At 38.3% G+C, this 18,335-nt stretch overlaps 2 long non-coding RNA genes across 2 annotated transcripts in view; one reads left to right on the forward strand and one right to left on the reverse strand.

Annotated features, from left to right (window-relative positions):
• LOC140070628 (uncharacterized) overlaps positions 1 to 706 on the reverse strand; it is a 559,504-nt gene extending 558,798 nt beyond the window's left edge. The window contains exon 1 of the long non-coding RNA XR_011848963.1: positions 568 to 706. This is a non-coding gene — a long non-coding RNA (uncharacterized lncRNA). The remainder of the gene's footprint in view (positions 1 to 567) is intronic.
• A 1,536-nt stretch (positions 707 to 2,242) lies between these two features.
• LOC140070629 (uncharacterized) overlaps positions 2,243 to 18,335 on the forward strand; it is a 66,368-nt gene continuing 50,275 nt past the window's right edge. Inside the window, exon 1 of the long non-coding RNA XR_011848965.1 lies at positions 2,243 to 2,398. This is a non-coding gene — a long non-coding RNA (uncharacterized lncRNA). The remainder of the gene's footprint in view (positions 2,399 to 18,335) is intronic.

The following is an 18,335-nucleotide window of genomic DNA, read 5'->3' on the forward strand; positions in this document are numbered from 1 at the left end:
CTCCATCAGCCCCCCACCACCCTGCACACACAACACACACACACCTCCCTCTGCCACTCTACTTGTTCACAGAAGTCATCCCATTTTAATCATTACATCATTATGTCTTTTCAATACTAATCCGTGGTCTCACACCTTCAATACTTTGACATGCAAATGAAGATAGAAAAAGAAGGCACACATTAATATTGGAAATTCGCAGCACTCCTGTCAAGGAAGCATGCCCTCCAGCTCCGTAATATTTTTCTTACAACCCTCCTTTCCTTCACACACACATTTCCCTTTTCAACACGCAGAGCTGGTGATCACAAGAAACAAGAGCATTCTGTTGTAGATCAGATGGGGAGGTGGGAGAGGCGCAGAACACATACACGTGTCAACAAGGCAGCCCTTCCACCCAATTTGCATATTTACATGAGTGCCACCCTCATATGACTTAAGCAAGGAAGTTCGTTGAATTCCACACCCATCAATCTCCAGTCCTCTGAGGAAGCCACAATTAGACAACTAAGTAGCTGGACGGGATAAAACGCAAGAAACCATAGAAGCCAAAAAAAGCAACCTTACCACAAGACGGCTTGCTTTCTGTTGGTCTTAAAAAGAAATTCCCCGCGGTTTCTTTAGATTTTTTTGAGACCCATCCTTCAGGGTTTTTAGTTTTTACCTCTCTCCCTCTCTCTCCCTCCTTCCTCCTCCTCTTTCTGTGTGTTGTGCCTGGGTTTATAAAAAAAATAAAAGACAACTCCATGTTAAGTGAACAGTCAAAGCATCGTGAAGTGTACAGCTCAAGGGGGAGGACATGACTTGGGGTGGGTCACATCTTAATGCTTTACAAATAGCTCTTAAAACAGGCTCCAAAGTAGTCTACTAAAAAGGAAAATATTTGCCTAATACACCTATGATTAAAATAATAAAATAAACATGCCGGCTGACGCGGAAAACTCCAAATATTACAACACAAATTTTTATTTAAAAAATCTTGAGTAAAGCAGATGCTAGTAGGAAAAGAGAAGTCAAAGGGAAATCTAGTTAACAAAGGGTTACACAAATACCAAAATAAAAATTCTTTCTTTATTTAAAACAGAACTCTTGGCTCACGTGTATTGGTGAATAATGTTTCCTTTGTCATTTTTTGTTATATTTATTATCATTATTCCTTTCTTTTCGGAAAAAGGAATATTTTGTATTCATATCTTGTCTCTGTGGAAAAACAGGTAATTTCAATAATCTGACCACAGAGGCTGAATTATGAGATTCCACCTCTATAGAAATACTCATCATTTTTTTTTAATCCGTCTACAGTAATAATAAAAAAAAAAGAAGATGAAAATATGTTCAGCCATAAAGATTGTAATGTTACATTTAATGTACATGATAATAGAAAAAAATAATCTTTGAAGGAAAAGGTTCCAAAGGCCACAGGAAAGGTTGTTTGCTCCCTTTTTATTTAATAGAGGTCACCTAGACTGGATAGCATAACTTAAATGAAAAGCTTCTTCAGTGCAATTCTAACACGTGCCGTGCAGGGTCAGCCAGTGTCTTGCATGGGCTCATCAAAAATACATAACCAGACAGCCTAATAGTATTTCAGCACATTCATTTTTGGGCAGGAACATGGGGGATGGTGAGCAGAGATAGGGGAGAAATGAATTATATGCCTTCTCAATAAAAATCAAGATTTCACTCATGTCTGCTTTGCTGCTTTTGAGGAAGGGCAAGGAATTTTATTACGGAAATAATCCACATATTTAAAAAAAAAAAAAAGGAGAGAGAGGGAAAAAGAAAGAATGCCCTATATTTCTGAGGTTATAACTAATGAACTGTAGTCACAGAGCATAATCATTCTTTTCACAGTCCATTAAAAAATGAGACAAAAAAAAATAATGCTATAAAATAGCACACAACTATGATTAGAACAAGTGTGCACAATATTATCCTTATACACCAAAATGGCCAGAACCTTGGGTGACGTAACAATTTATTTTTTAGATTTAGCATGCACATGAAATAAAATATATACATATAAGATATATCTATATGGCATTGTGTGAAATATAAAAAGTGCATGCCCCTCAATAGACAACATAACAATAGCGGGAATTTCTAGAACACTGACACAAAAGGGACAGGTAAATAGGTGTCTGGGAGGACTCCTGCCGCAGGATGGAAGAGACCTATAGCAACATGCTAGGAAGGAAAGGGTTAATGTTGCCAATCTCTTGTCAGGCAGACAGAAGAAAAATATGACAGGGGACAAACAGAAAATAATAAGAGCAAGTGGGATGAGAGAATGCATAAACCCTCCTCCTAAATCTAGCCTGGAGATAAGTGACCCTGCTGAGGGAAGACGGAGATGCAGAGGTGACCCAATGCTAACCAGCCTGTTAGCAATAATAAGGTGAGCGCACATGTAAGGGTGACATTACAGCATTGGGGAAATATTCCCCTTTGTGTTTGCACAACCTCATTTTTCCATGTGTATGCAGAGCGCCAGAGACCGGAGAGGAAACAGAATAATTTCTCTTGAACCAGTATTGTTCTTATTTATAGGAGTTACATTAAAATCAAGAGTCTGTATCCTCCTAACAACTGCATTGGGGCATACTAAGCATCCACAGCAGAATAAGATCAAAACCCATGTTTCTCTCTTCCGCTTAGTCTGTGTTGTATGTGGCGCTACATATATGTGCGGATTTTTCAGTTGTCGTTTTGTGATATTTATAATATTTTAAATATTAAAGGCAGATAACAGCGCTTTTTGTCATCGTATGATAAGCTGTTAGAGACTGTATTATTAGGTGCCAGCTTACATCTCTTCATGTGATCAGCATTATATCCAATTGAAAAAGAAGTATTAGGTCAGCTGCAATCATAAAAAGAGAGGAGCACAACATATTTAAATCCTATGCAAATAGTACGGCCCGCAAGCGACATAAGTGGAAAACCACTGCCCTCTAAGGGCGAATATGAGCGTGACAAGAGGCATTATTGGGGGCTTCTATTGTATTCAATCCATGTCTGCAGAGATGAGACGTATGATTTGCAGAATACTGATGTATATTATTTACTATGCTTGATCTACAGAGATTACAATGCTCTTACATATATCAACATATATTGTGATATGGACTTAACAGCACATATAGTATACTCCAAACATACTAATATTAATAATATCTAATCTTAATCTTTTCATGATTTTATCGGTATGTGGGTAATAATGACGCTAACTCTTGCACTTCTATTAACTTTAGGATTTTAAAGAAAGAGTTAAAGTCACATTCAAGCCTTAACGTCACATCTAGGCCTTGTTCCTTAAGGGGACCTAATATCTTCTTTGCTACATAATGGAGAGAAATATCACATATGATAATCGGGGGGGTTCATCTTATAGTTCACTATTGTTGGTCATTTATTGATTGACCTTTACAAATATTACTATGTTAGTACAAAAAATGTAAACATATATTATTTCTCTCGGTAATTTTCACTCTCGTTAACTCTCACAGTATTTTTCATTTTCCTATCTCCTATTTAGTGATATAAGAACCTTTTATATTCTTGCTACTTGATGACACTGACAATATTATAATATTCCACAGACCTATTAATATTCACAAGTACTAACAGATAGATAGATAGATAGATAGATAGATAGATAGATAGATAGATAGATTGATACACACATAGATACATATTTAGAATAGTTGATTGTACAATTAAATACATGAGAACAGCTGAAAATCATTAAATCTTAAATTCTAGAAATTCAATAATAAATATTTGCAGAACATGAGATCCTATGATGAAAATGGATGAGGCCCCAGAAATAGAGACTGCAGGATAAGTGCCATCGTATGATAATTAAAGCATGACGACTGTATGATCACAAACCGCTGCCAGGCCACAATTCATACTGTCTGTGTGAAGATAACGTCAAGATAGTGGGGATTATAGTCTAGAGAGCATTGATAAAATTCAGCATTAAAACCCTAGAGCTGCAGGATTTTAAAGTCACAAACAGACTAATATCATCTGAATCTTAGCTGGATAAATTCTGAGATTCATTTAAGACCTAACTGGGTATGAAAACAGTGTCATACCCCTCCATATAAATAAAATGGGACAAAGATGTAGCAGGGATGTATATTTTGATGTTAGTCATAATTCATTGTGATATCATGTGTAATGCATACTCTGCATTATCTAAAAACAATGTTATCCCAAAATAAGGAAACCAAAACAATGTGCTCCCAAATCCTAGAGTCACACATGAATATTTGCTAATAAGAGCACCTATAGATTTCACTCTAGTCCATAGAATTCTGCAGTACCTGTCCACTTATGTTCAGTATATGTTAGATTCTTACCATTCTCAGCACCAGCATCAAGATGTAATTCATTACACAGTAATCATGGAAATAAGCTTTGATCTTAATGGGACGTTGCATTCCCTATTTCAATGATAAGATTAATGTATCATCTCCTTCAAGCCATACATATATCTCCATATATTTCCAGCTATTAGATTGGAGACTGGAAGTTACAAAACACATTCATTCTAAAATGCTCCAAATAAAATATTGAAAAATAAGAAAATCAGTATGAGTACAGGCAGTCCCCGGGTTACATACAAGATAGGGTCTGGAGGTTTGTTCTTAAGTTGAATTTGTATGTAAGTCGAAACTGTATATTTTATAATGGAAGTTCTAGACAATTTTTTTTCTTTTGCCCCAGTGACAATTGGAGTTTCAAAATTTTTGGTGTAATTGGACCAAGAATTATCAATAAAGCTTCATTACAGGCATCTTTCAGCTGATCATTGCAGTCTGGGACTATAGTAAAGCATCCAGAGAGCTTCATCAAAGGTCACAGTGGGCAGAGGGGTCCGTCTGTAACTATGGGTTGTCTGTAAGTCGGGTGTCCTTAAGTAGGGGACCGCCTGTACATGTTCATCATATATAACAAAAATATAGATAAAACCTATCTATGGACCTAAGATAATCAGGTATTCTTGAGCTCATATATAAGAATATGTATTTAAAATCTAAAATGAACATCAAAATCTAGTCAATATGCTCTGTCTCCTTCATGCCACATACATAGATATGTATCTATAGTATATTACTTATATATTTATATTACATATACGTGTATATATACAGTACTCTATACATACATGCTCATAAAATGCTGAGGCTTGCAATCCAAAAAAAGATTCTTTATCTAAAACAGGGTTTCAAAATGATATCAGTGTACTCAGTATCACTATAATGCAACCTATTGTCCCTTCAATATTTTAGACATTTCATATATATTGCATCTAGGCCTGAACACCTACATGATACAGTGCCGTATGGAGTCACCATGTCGCAGTAGAACAGGTTCATATGGAAATATAGTATGTGATTGTGGTGTGTCTGGCTGTCCATACAGTCCATATAAAACTCTTTCCCAACTGCACTATACCTTTAGGGGACATTTTGGCCATCCCCTGCTTCATAGAGGGGCCAACTGACAACAGGTAGATACAAAGTGATCAGCTGTAAGTGGCAGAAAGTGTTCAATTTCCCTGTAGAAACAACCACCTTATGGGGAACTATGTCCATGAAATGCAGGTTCAGAGAGTGAAAGTCTTATCCATTATGCACAAGAGATTCCCCCTTAATATTCCCTATTATGTATTAATATTTATTAAAGGCTTACAAACTAGATAACTAATTTTATATTTAATTTTATGTGTTGTATTTGATTTGGTATATTAATTTTTACATCAATGAAAAATCCCAACATGTTAGTTGGTGCTCATATCTTCGTCGTGACTTTTGTTTATAAAAGTAGCCACAAACCTGTGACAGAACCATCACATAACATCCATCCTTGACTTATAATGCCTTATTGTGTGTTCCTTTGTGGTGTCCGTCATACTAGCCAGGTATTTTTCAGCCAAATGTGATCTGGCTGAATGTGAATCTGGGATGGAGACTCCTGACAAAGCCTAGCAGTTATGCAGTTGGCATCTACCGGGCAGTACAAAGAAGAATTTCAAGCTCAGGTGCTCAAAGAGGCCAGAATGCCCTGCTGCCGCGTTACACATCTTTTTACAAATTCCACATAGTAGGTAGGAGATCCTGTTAGAATATAAATGTTTTAAATGTACTGGAAAGTATAGTCAACTACACTTTTCAGTACTACCTTATCAAAATACAGCATACCTGCTCTTTAAATTTGTTTCTTTTATGCCAGATTTTGGTGGATCATCTATTTAATATTTAATCTTCTCAAATCTATCTCTCTTTCTTATATCAGTCTACCTTTAAGTGATATAATTACTGAACTGCATTTATTAACTCAAGCTCTTTGAAAATACAGTTTTTTCTATTCTTGGTTATTGCCTTTTGCATAACAGTCTCTAAACGGCTGCATTATGCACATATATTCTAAGATCTGGGATCAATATGAAACAATTGGAGGTTAATTATTTAATGTACAGATGAAAAAAGCAAAACCTTCAATTACTCTCAATTATAACTGCTACCAACATACTTGTTAAGCTAATTACCGAGACACTCCATAAAGAGTGTCGCGTGCAGCTGGTGCAGGGATTAAGCGCCAGCCGTTCCTCTCATACAGTTTGAGGACATACAATGCACTTTGTAAATAGGATTTATTTCCGTGCTATTTTTCATTATATCTGCAATAAAATAAGTCACTTTCCACTGATAATCCTATTTTTCTGCATTTTTGCATCTATTAACCTGACCTATAGCTACTCTAATGCTAGCTTACCTGAGGTTATTTACATGTTATGAAGTATTTTTAGGAAGAGAATGTTTATAGACTGGGGCTATAATTGTATATTCTTATTTTTACCTAACATTGTTTTTCCTTATATATTTTTCACAAGATTGAAGGCATAAACAAAATGCATAGATTTGTGATCATTGTAAAAGTGAAAGAAAAATCAAGTTGGAGAGTTGAACTGTGAACTACTGCGCAAAAGTTCTAAAAGGCCATATATTCATATGCAGTTAATATGCATCCTTATTGCAAGTAATCTTACATTTCCTATATAGCTCCTATATGTCTCATACAAATCAAATGTGTAGTCAGTCCAGATACTTTTCTATTTTCTATCTACTTCTCTCTGACTGCAGATATATTGTTGATTTTTTAGCAAGAGGTAAAATTACTTTAATATAACAATACACAAAGTGGGGCAAATTTAGTAATGAAAATACAGAATTGTATCATATTTTGAGGCAACACAAGGCCAGCAATTGCACCTTTAACCCCCATTACATCACCTCCATACCAAGTGGGTAAAGAGGAGCTTGGAATGGGCAGTACCACGCCGTGCAGTCCCAGGACACCCATGATGGTGCTTTAGCTATAGCCTGCACCATTTGAGCATCAGCCTACAGTATGATACATTTAGAATATATTAAAACTATCTAGTCCCTCTAAAGGGACTAAAGGGGTATGTTAAAGGGGTTAAAGGTAACCAAAGCAAAAGTTGACCTAACAAACTACTACCAGTATGTTATCAGCAGCTGAACACCTTCCAGATCATGTTTCTTACATGACCCATTGTGGTGGAATCTTTAAGAAAATCTACTTTGATGTGAGATGTTAATTGGTTGTAAAAAGTCAAGGAGGCAGAGGAAGCGCTCTCTTCCTCAGAAAGTCCTCTTCATTGTAATTAATGGTCCTCCATCAAGAGACATCACTAAGCAGCTCTCCTGAAGTCTAAAGAACAATGTCAACTATAGTTAGTATAGAAGGAATTCAGAGTTCGCCACCTTGACTTCAGTGTTAAAATCTCCGCCTCCTTGACTTTACACAACCAATTTACAGCTCACTTCAAAGATGATTTTCTGGATGATGCCACCACACTAGAACATGAAAGAAACTAGAAGGTGTTGACACTGCTTGACAATATTCTGGTCAATTGCTGATAATAATAATCTTTATTTATATAGCTCCATCAAATTCCGTAGCGCTTTACAATTCATGACAGGTTTTCTTTAAACAGTCAAAATTGGAAGTTATTCCGATGTGGACCATTAGAGCAGGTGCCCAGATGTCATGAGATAGCCAGGCAACACCTGAGTGAAGTTGGCCCCCCCACCTTGTTTAAATCAAACAAAATTGGTGTCAAACGTTTGTGCTACGCTTGTGCTGATTTGTGCAGCAGAAATTTTCGTTTGTGCCGCTATCGTTTTTAAGATTTTAATGAAAGTTTCCAGAGGTCATCAGAGGTCAACCAGCCCCCCCACATTGCCCAAATCAAACAAAACTGGGCCGGAACAATTCTGCTACGTTGGTGCTGGTTTGTGCTGCTCAAATTTTTGTTTGTGCTGCTTTTGTTTTGACTATATGAACAAAAAATTAAAGTTCAAAAGTTCAAGCAGCCCCCCCACATTAACAGAATCGAACAAAATCTGGTGTCAAACGTTAGTGCTACGTTTGTGCTGGTTTGTGCAGCAAAATTTTTCGTTTGTACCGCTATCATTTTTAAGGTATGTTCAGGTGTTTAAGGTGTTTAGGAGGAACTGGTAAAAAACAAACCTAGTGACACTTCCCTGGTTTGATCACCAGGGGGAGCTAGCAAACACATTGTACTTTGGAAGAAATGAACTCGGATGACCTGTGCAAAAAAGTATGAATATATTAAAAATGATAGCGGCACAAACGAAAATTTTTGCTGCACAAACCAGCACAAATGTAGCACTAATGTTTGACACCAGTTTTGTTCGATTCGGTTAATGTGGGGGGGGGCGCTGTTTGAACTTTTGACCTATAATTTTTTGTTCATATATTCAAAACAAAAGCAGCACATACAAAAATTGAGCAGCACAAACCAGCATAAACGTAGCAGAATTGTTCCGTCCCAGTTTTGTTTGATTTGGGCAATGTGGGGGGGCTGGTTGACCTCTGATGACCTCTGGAAACTTTCATTAAAATCTTAAAAACGATAGCGGCACAAACGAAAATTTCTGCTGCACAAACCAGCACAAACGTAGCACAAACGTTTTACACCAATTTTGTTTGATTTGAACAAGGTGGGGGGGCCAACTTCACTCAGGTCCAGGCAACTAGTCTTCCAGTTGGAAAACTTCCAATGGAAAAGACTGTCGGCTCAGCCTAAGGCTTCTTGGTGACCAGTGGAGAAACAAGTATTGATTGTCACTAAAGGGTTAAACAGTATTAGTTAATATTTCCAATGGTTTGAAGTCTGTATCCAGGAGTCTACATTGTTATAAATAGGAACTGTATGAAAAACAGTAAAAATATTTATATGAATGGTTTGCAAAGCATTGTTTTTACCAACAAACAATACAAGTGAAATATAAGCTATAACTGCACTTGTTATCCTGTGGACAACAATTCTTGTGCTCAAGTTCAATGTTCAGAGATAAATCATATGATCACTATGACTGGCTCTCATGAGAATACTAAATTTCTGTATTAACCATTTGGTTAAGTTTTCTGAATTTAGGAAAATATTTAAATCACTTCAAACAGCATTATGTATAGCTAATAACCATTAATATCAATATTTCTGCCGGCTTTTCAGAATTTCCTAGAGTAAATAATACACTTATATAATTTTTTTTTCCTGTACTAATAGTGTAAGTTAAAAATAAGTTTATGGCCTGTTAATTACTTTTTCCTCAGCCTGACCACAGTAGTCTAGACCAGTGAGCTGTGTGGAATCTCAATTGCTTAGATCATAATCTTCACCTGAGCCCATATGACCTCAATTCATCCACTTCTGTAGAGACAACTTGGAAATAAGACTGGTAGAGCTAAAAAAAAGCAGAGCATTTCACCATAATAGCAGAACCTTATAACACAATGGGGTATATTCATTAGTGGCAGGAGAGAAGTAGGCTGAATTTGTACACTGACACATATATGCATTAAGGTTCATGCATAATTCATGGCACAAGCTATAGGATGTACTTATTTCCATACAATTACACTGGGTGGTTTAACCAAGCTTGAACAGTTAGTAAGTTTCTCAAGTTCTCTGCTTTCAGATTGTGATTTATTTAAATTATGATAAAACATTGTATGGTGACTACACTGTTTAGTATACATATAGAAAAACTTTTAACAATAATTTACAAGACACTTTATATATAAAAATATATTAAAAAAATAAAACTGGAATGAACCTTCCTTCCACAGAAACAAACTATTCTTCCATTTAACACAATTGCAACATTTCTCTCACATAGCATATAATATTACTGAATGTACAGGTATTAAGTGGAGACCTGAAAAATTATGGTTAGAGTAATATATTTTGAGCTGCCAAGTTTTATATTTTATAGCAGGCATATAATAGCAACTATGGCATTTAAATGGAGATTTACTGCTTGATCAGTGCCCTCAAAGTGTTTATGGGGGGTGCAGATCATCGCTATGGAAACCCTGGGGTCTAATTTAAGACCCCAGGGCTGTCCATAGTAAATACATGTAAGGCACTGTGTCATCCTATGCATCAGTAAAAAAAGGGGAAAAAAATGTTTTTTAAATAAAAAATAAACTAAGAAATTAATAAAAATGCCCCTTAAGGCCATTGCACATGAAATCTACATATAACATAAAAAAATGAAAATTACCATCACACTTAATGACCTGTACAATTAAGCAAAATTGTTATTGGACCCACACAATGAACTGTACAAAAACAATTTTAAAAACCCACCAAAAATTATGATTTTTACCTACTGCATATCGTGCCACAAAAATGCAGTACAAAGTGATTTAAAATAGTATCTATCCAAGAATGGCACTTTTAAAGAGTACAACATGGCCTGCCACAAAATTAGCAAAACATAAGCAAAATTAAAAATTTGGTATTGCCACAATCGTACTGACCCGTGGAATAAAGATAACATGTTAGGGTATACGGTGAGCACCAAAATAGAGGAAAAAATCAATTAAAGAATACATGAACCTTCTTCCCTTCTGCGCATCACTGTGCGCTCCTACAACCAGTAACATCCACATGTGGATTTTCTTCTTACTCAGGAGAAACTGTGTAATTAATTTTATAATGGGTTTTCTCTTTATCTGTTATAAATGTGTAAATTTTAGGACTAAGTGAACATATTACTGACAGTAGGACCATTGTACATTTTACCTCCTTTTTGTTTTAATCACTATGAAGATCTCAAAGGATTAGCAACTTCCTAAGAGCTGTTTCTAATAAGGGGGGTGCAGATTTGAATATTGATTGATATATAGAGTATTTCTAATACTATATATTTCAAAGCTAATTTAAAAAAAAAATATCAATTCAAAAAAGTCAATTCTGAAATCTCCTCAAAAATATGGAAAACCAAAATTTAATTTGTAAGCCAGAAGACATCAAAATAAAATATCCAGACATTAAAAAAATGCTGAAAACATAAAGCAGACATATGGGGAATGTTAGTTCGCAACTAATTTGGATTGTAAAACTTTTTGCTAGTATGATAGTATGAGATAATTTTGATTTTTGATAAAGGCAAATTTTTCAAAAAAGTTGGGATTTTTTTGGATTTTTTTTATAAATAAATGCAAAACTTGTCAACCAAAATTTACTTATATGAAATACAAAAAGTGATGAAAAAAATATAATTTAAAATCACTTTGGTAAGTTAAAGTGCACAAAAGATATAACCATATAAAGCAAAGTATGTCAGATTAAAAAAATGGGGATGAGGACCTGTCACCTGTAAAAACGGCACAAGGAGCTGCTTACAGGTGTCATGCGGCAGTCACCCCCCCCCCCCTAATCCAGCCTCTTATTAATACGCCACACTGCTTTGTAACACTGCTGCATCTGTTGTAGCACTAGGAGCTGCTTACGTTAGTTAATGTTAATCTTTTGTACAAAAAAGAAAACTTGTGTAACTTGAGAAAAGGAGTGGGCAAGGTTAGATTACCATTGGTGCCATTATACCTCTTGTTCTGGGCCCCACGATTCTTCCTGTTTGGGTGTCTCTCAAAGGGAAACTGCAAAGGTAATCTGAATTTCTCATCCTCCTGTCAACAATACTGTTGTCCTCCAGACCATTGAAAACTGTGACTGAACAGGGAGCAATAAGATTTCAATAAGTTACTGTTTGAATTGCCATGTTGGCACTTTACAATACGTGGGTTTTCAGTTACAGTTTGGGCACTCAGTCTCTAAAAAGTTTGTCTGGGTACAGACCAGGCTGCATGACAAGCCTGGGAGTCTGGGAGAGACTCAAAGCTATCATGCCAGTTCAGTCACATGTTCCAATTAAATGCCGTGGGCACTGATACAAAGTATAGCATTTTGTGCAGCAGTGTGCCATCCATTCAAAAAATGATGTGTGCCAGTTGCATCAAGTTTTTGCCACGTTTCGTGGCAAAGACACAATGAAGCCTGTGCAATAAATTCATTGCATTTCCCTGCAGGACCTGTGATGTCTTGATCACAAGACCTGCAGGGAAAATCATTATACAGGCATTAGCCTGTAGAATATAAAAGGGCTGCTGACTGTGAGGTGAGGGGAATAGAGAGGCACAGTAAGGGTTTAACTGAATAAGGTAGGAAAGGAGAACATAAGGTTGGCCTCCTGAAGTAAGGGGAGGACATGGGGGGTGGCTCACTAAATGAAGAGAGAACATGTGGAGGCAAGGGGTAGAAGAACTTATAAATGCTCAGCGAATGAACAAGGGAGATTACTGAATGAAACATGTGGCGAGAACATGAGGGTGGTAACTGAATAAAAAGGTGAGGATCATGAGGGGGCTAAGCAAATGAGTATGTAGGTCTGTGTGAGGAGAGGCTGAAACATGGGGAGGCTGTGGGAGGAGCGGGAGAAACATGGGGGGCCGATGTAGAAGAGATGAGGTTACACAGAAATGTATTCTTTTGTGTTACTATGCACAAATGATCTAACAACACATGATAGAACCAGAGTTGCGCCCCTGAAATCATGTTTGTTGTCCCTGTGTCCCAATACCTTATCCATTAAAATATTTAAAAACTATCCCATTCAGTGAACTTCATGACAGAAGAAAGGTTGGGAAAAAGGTTGTGTACAGTCTCTAGAATGGTAGTAATATAAAAATGTAATCTCATTACGCATAAAATAACTCCTTACACCTTAATTTTGTTTTAAAAGTATAGGCAGTTAGGTTAGGTAACGTACAAGATAGGGTCCGGAGATTTGTTCTTAAGTTGAATTTGTATGTAATTTGAAACTATATTTTATAATTGTAGATCCAGACAAAAAAAAATTTGGCCCCAGTGACAATTAATAATAATAATAATAATAATAATAATAATAATCTTTATTTATGTAGTGCCATCAAATTCTGTAGCGCTTTACAAATCATAGGGGACAAATACAACTACCTTATATACTCGAGTATAAGCCTAGTTTTTCAGCACAAAAAATGTGCTGAAAAACCAAAACTCGGCTTATACTCGAGTCAAAAAAATAAATATATCTAAACTCACCTTTTCGGTGACCCCTGTATATCTTCTGTGCGATCTGTCTGGCAGCGGCGGCAGGCTATATACACTGGGGCAGGGTCTGGCAGGCTATATACACTGGGGCAGGGTCTGGCAGGCTATATACACTGGGGCAGGGGCTGGCAGGCTATATACACTGGGGCAGGGGCTGGCAGGCTATATACACTGGGGCAGGGGCTGGCTAGCTATATACTGGGGAGAGTGTGACCAATGCATTTTCCACCCTCGGCTTATACTCGAGTCAATAGGTTTTCCCAGTATTTTGTGGTAAAATTAGGGGCCTCGGCTTATACTCGGGTCGGCTTATACTCGAGTATATACGGTATATTACCGTATATACTCGAGTATAAGCCGACCCGAGTATAAGCCGAGGCCCCTAATTTTACCACATAAAAATGGGAAAATCTATTGACTCGAGTATAAGCGGGGGGTGGGAAATGCATTGGTCACAGCCTCCCCAGCATATAGCCTGCCAGCCCCTGCCCCAGTGTATATAGCCTGCCAGCCCCTGCCCCAGTGTATATAGCCTGATAGGCCCTGCCCCAGTGTATATAACTCCCCCCCCCCCCCCGTTGTGCAGCACAACAATACCATTGCAGCGGATGGATCGCACAGAAGATCTACGGGGGCCACCGGAAAGGTGAGTTTTGATATTTTTTTTTACTCGAGTATAAGCCGAGTTTGGGTTTTTCAGCACATTTTTTGTGCTGAAAAACTAGGCTTATACTCGAGTATATAAGGTACATTACAAAGAACAAACAGTCAAATGAAACAACAGGAGTGGGGGCCCTGCTCACAAGAGATTACAGACTATGAAGATGAGGGGGTGACACAAGAGGTTGTATAATGGTCCAGCCATTCTTTAAAAGGGAACAATATAAAATAATTTAATAAATAATTTCATAAATATAAATTTTGCTGCTTGAACCAGCCATCAGCCGCCATCTTATTTACAGGGTCCTAGGTGAAAAAAGACTGCAGAGAAGCCTGGAACTTGGTAAATATCTGCCGTTCGCCAAATAACAGACGGGAGGAGGACATAGAATGGATTTGTAAAGAGAGAGATGACATTTCGTGCAGTTAGCGAGTGTGATAGGCTTGCCCAAAGAGATGGGTTTTAAGAGCACGTTTGAAGCTTTGGAGGGTGGGTATTAGTCTGAGAGTCCGGGGAAGGGCATCTCAGAGAATTGGAGCAACTCGGGAATTGGAGTTTAAACATTTTTTGCTGTAATGGGACCAAGGATTATCAATAAAGTTTCATTACAGACACTTTACAGCTGATTGTTGCAATCTGGGACTATAGTAAAGCATCCAGACAGAGGGGTCTGTCTGTAACTATAGGTTGTCTGTAAGTCGGGTGTCCTTAAGTAGGGGACCGCCTGTATTATACGATTATGTGACAGAATAAAGGGGAGGTGTCATCTGGACCATGAAATGAAAGCTAAAAAAGAAACACATGAGAAAATGGCAGCATGCGTATTTTTGTGAATTCTACTGAAATTTTTTTTTTTCTAGATTCCCAGTACATTGCATTGAATATTAAATGGTGCATCCTGCAGATAACAAGCCTCATACAGCTCAAATAGCAAAAATAAAAAAGTTATGGCCTTTGGAAGATGAAGAGTTAAAAACAAGGGGCATAATAATAAGAGGGGCACAAGAACAGGGGTCTATTGTATCCCAAATGAATGGAGCGACAGGATAGACATGCGCATTGCATCTACATTCACTGTCGATGGCACTGACAGAGATATCCTAGTACGAACTATTTCCCCCAGCGCCAAGGATATGAATACAGCAGCAGGGTGCATGTGGTACTCTGTTCACTTGTGATACAACAGACCTCTGTTCAGGGTGTCATCTAAGACCCCAGAACTGTCCATAGCAAATGCCTATGAGGCCCTGTCACAGATAGGACCTTACTGGCTGTGTGTCAGCCTATGTAAAGTGATAATACCCACGTTCGGTTTTATTCTACAAAATTAGTAAAACTTAAGCAAATAAATAGAAATTTGTTATCACTGTAATCGTACTGACCGGTAGAATAAAGATAACATGTTACTTAGAGTATACAGTGAACACCAAAAAAAAGTAAAAAATATTTTACAGAATTGATGTTTTTTCTACAACCTCCCCACTAAAAACATTAAAAAATTTTCATCAATAGCGCATAGCCACCCCAAAATAGTATCACTGAATGCATCAAAAATAAGCTGTCACATGGCAACATTAACAGAAACACAAATATTTTATAGCTCACAAAAGGGAGCCCATGAACCAACTAAAAACCACTAAATTCTGAAGGGCAAAACGGGCTAATGCATGGCCCTACTTGCCTTCTACACCTCGCTGTGCACCCATACAACCAGTAACATCCACTTGTGGGGTGTCTTCATACTTGGGAGAAATTGTGTAACAATTTTATAAGTGGGTTTCTCTTTTGTGAATGTATACACTCACCGGCCATTTTATTAGGTACACCATGCTAGTAACGGTTTAGACCCCCTTTTGCCTTCAGAACTGCCTCAATTCTTTGTGGCATAGATTCAACAAGGTGCTGGAAGCCTTCCTCAGAGATTTTGGTCCATATTGACATAAAGGCATCACACAGTTGCCGCACATTTGTCGGCTGCACATCCATGATGCGAATCTCCCGTTCCACCACATCCCAAAGATGCTCTATTGGATTGAGATCTGGTGACTGTGGAGGCCATTTGAGTACAGTGAACTCATTGTCATGTTCAAGAAACCAGTCTGAGATGATTCCAGCTTTATGACATGGCGCATTATCCTGCTGAAAGTAGCCATCAGATGTTGGGTACATTGTGGTCATAAAGGGATGGACATGGTCAGCAACAATACTCTAGGCTGTGGCATTGCAACGATGCTCAATTGGTACCAAGGGGCCCAAAGAGTGCCAAGAAAATATTCCCCACACCATGACACCACCACCACCAGCCTGAACCGTTGATACAAGGCAGGATGGATCCATGCTTTCATGTTGTTGACGCCAAATTCTGACACTACCATCCGAATGTCGCAGCAGAAATCGAGACTCATCAGACCAGGCAACGTTTTTCCAATCTTCTACTGTCCAATTTCGATGAGCTTGTGCAAATTGTAGCCTCAGTTTCCTGTTCTTAGCTGAAAGGAGTGGCACCCGGTGTGGTCTTCTGCTGCTGTAGTCCATCTGCCTCAAAGTTCGACGTACTGTGCGTTCAGAGATGCTCTTCTGCCTACCTTGGTTGTAACGGGTGGCGATTTGAGTCACTGTTGCCTTTCTATCAGCTCGAACCAGTCTGCCCATTCTCCTCTGACCTCTGGCATCAACAGGGCATTTGCGCCCACAGAACTGCCGCTCACTGGATGTTTTTTCTTTTTCGGACCATTCTCTGTAAACCCTAGAGATGGTTGTGCATGAAAATCCCAGTAGATCAGCAGTTTCTGAAATACTCAGACCAGCCCTTCTGGCACCAACAACCATGCCACGTTCAAAGGCACTCAAATCACCTTTCTTCCCCATACTGATGCTCGGTTTGAACTGCAGGAGATTGTCTTGACCATGTCTACATGCCTAAATGCACTGAGTTGCCGCCATGTGATTGGCTGATTAGAAATTAAGTGTTAACGAGCAGTTGGACAGGTGTACCTAATAAAGTGGCCGGTGAGTGTAAATTGGGGTAAATGAACATATTACTGACAAAATCGAGCCAAGGGTTAACAATCTTTCTAAAAAACTTTCTAATAGTTTAATGGGTTCCCATTTGAAAAAGGAGTGATATATAGGGGGTTTCTAATATTATATGTTTCATGGATCATTAAAACCAAAAATGACACCCCAAAAAATCTTGAAAATAAGGAAAGACGAGGTTCGATTTGCAATCCACGTGAGATCAAAATAAAATATCCATTTCAAAAATTTTTAAAAACATGAAGAAGACACATGGGAAATGTTGGCTAGTTACTAATTTGGGTTGTAAAACTATCTGCCTGAAAATGAGATAATTTAGAATTTTACCATTTATTACATTTTTCTTTAATAAAAGCAAAACGTAGGAACCAAAATTTTCCACTAACGTGAAAAACAACATGTGACACAAAATATCACAAAATCACTTTGGTAAGTTAACCTGTTAAAAGTTATAACCATATAAAGAGATACGTGTTAAATTAAGAAAAATGGGGCAGAGTTTTAAGTAATAAAAGGCTGCATCCTTAGGATGCTGCCACACGTCACGCTTTTGGACCATTTTAAAGCATGTGTTTTCAGTCAGTTTTTTAAACACATGCATTTTTGAATGTTTATCAAATGGTCCAAGAACATGACCTGTGGCAGCAGGGCCGGCTCCAGGTTTTAGTGGGCCCCTGGGCGACAGAGCCCTAGTGGGCCCCTTTATGGGCCCCCCTTCAGTAGACACATCCCCCCTCCTGTATACACACTGCCCCCCTCCTCCTGTATACACACAGCCCCCCTCCTCCTCCTGTATACACCCAGCCCCCCCTCCTCCTGTATACACACAGCCCCCCCTGTATACACTCAGCCACCCTCTCCCACTGTATACAGACTGCCCCCTCTCACCCTGTATACACACTGCCCCTCCTCCTGTATACACAATGCCCCCCTCCTGCTGTATACACACTGCCCCCCTCCTCCTGTATACACACAGCCCCCCTCCTCCTCCTGTATACACCCAGCCCCCCCTCCTCCTGTATACACACAGCCCCCCCTGTATACACTCAGCCACCCTCTCCCCCTGTATACAGACTGCCCCCTCTCACCCTGTATACACACTGCCCCTCCTCCTGTATACACAATGCCCCCCTC

The sequence above is a fragment of the Engystomops pustulosus genome, chromosome 7 (assembly GCF_040894005.1).
Source record: "Engystomops pustulosus chromosome 7, aEngPut4.maternal, whole genome shotgun sequence".
NCBI classification, from domain to species: domain Eukaryota; kingdom Metazoa; phylum Chordata; class Amphibia; order Anura; family Leptodactylidae; genus Engystomops; species Engystomops pustulosus.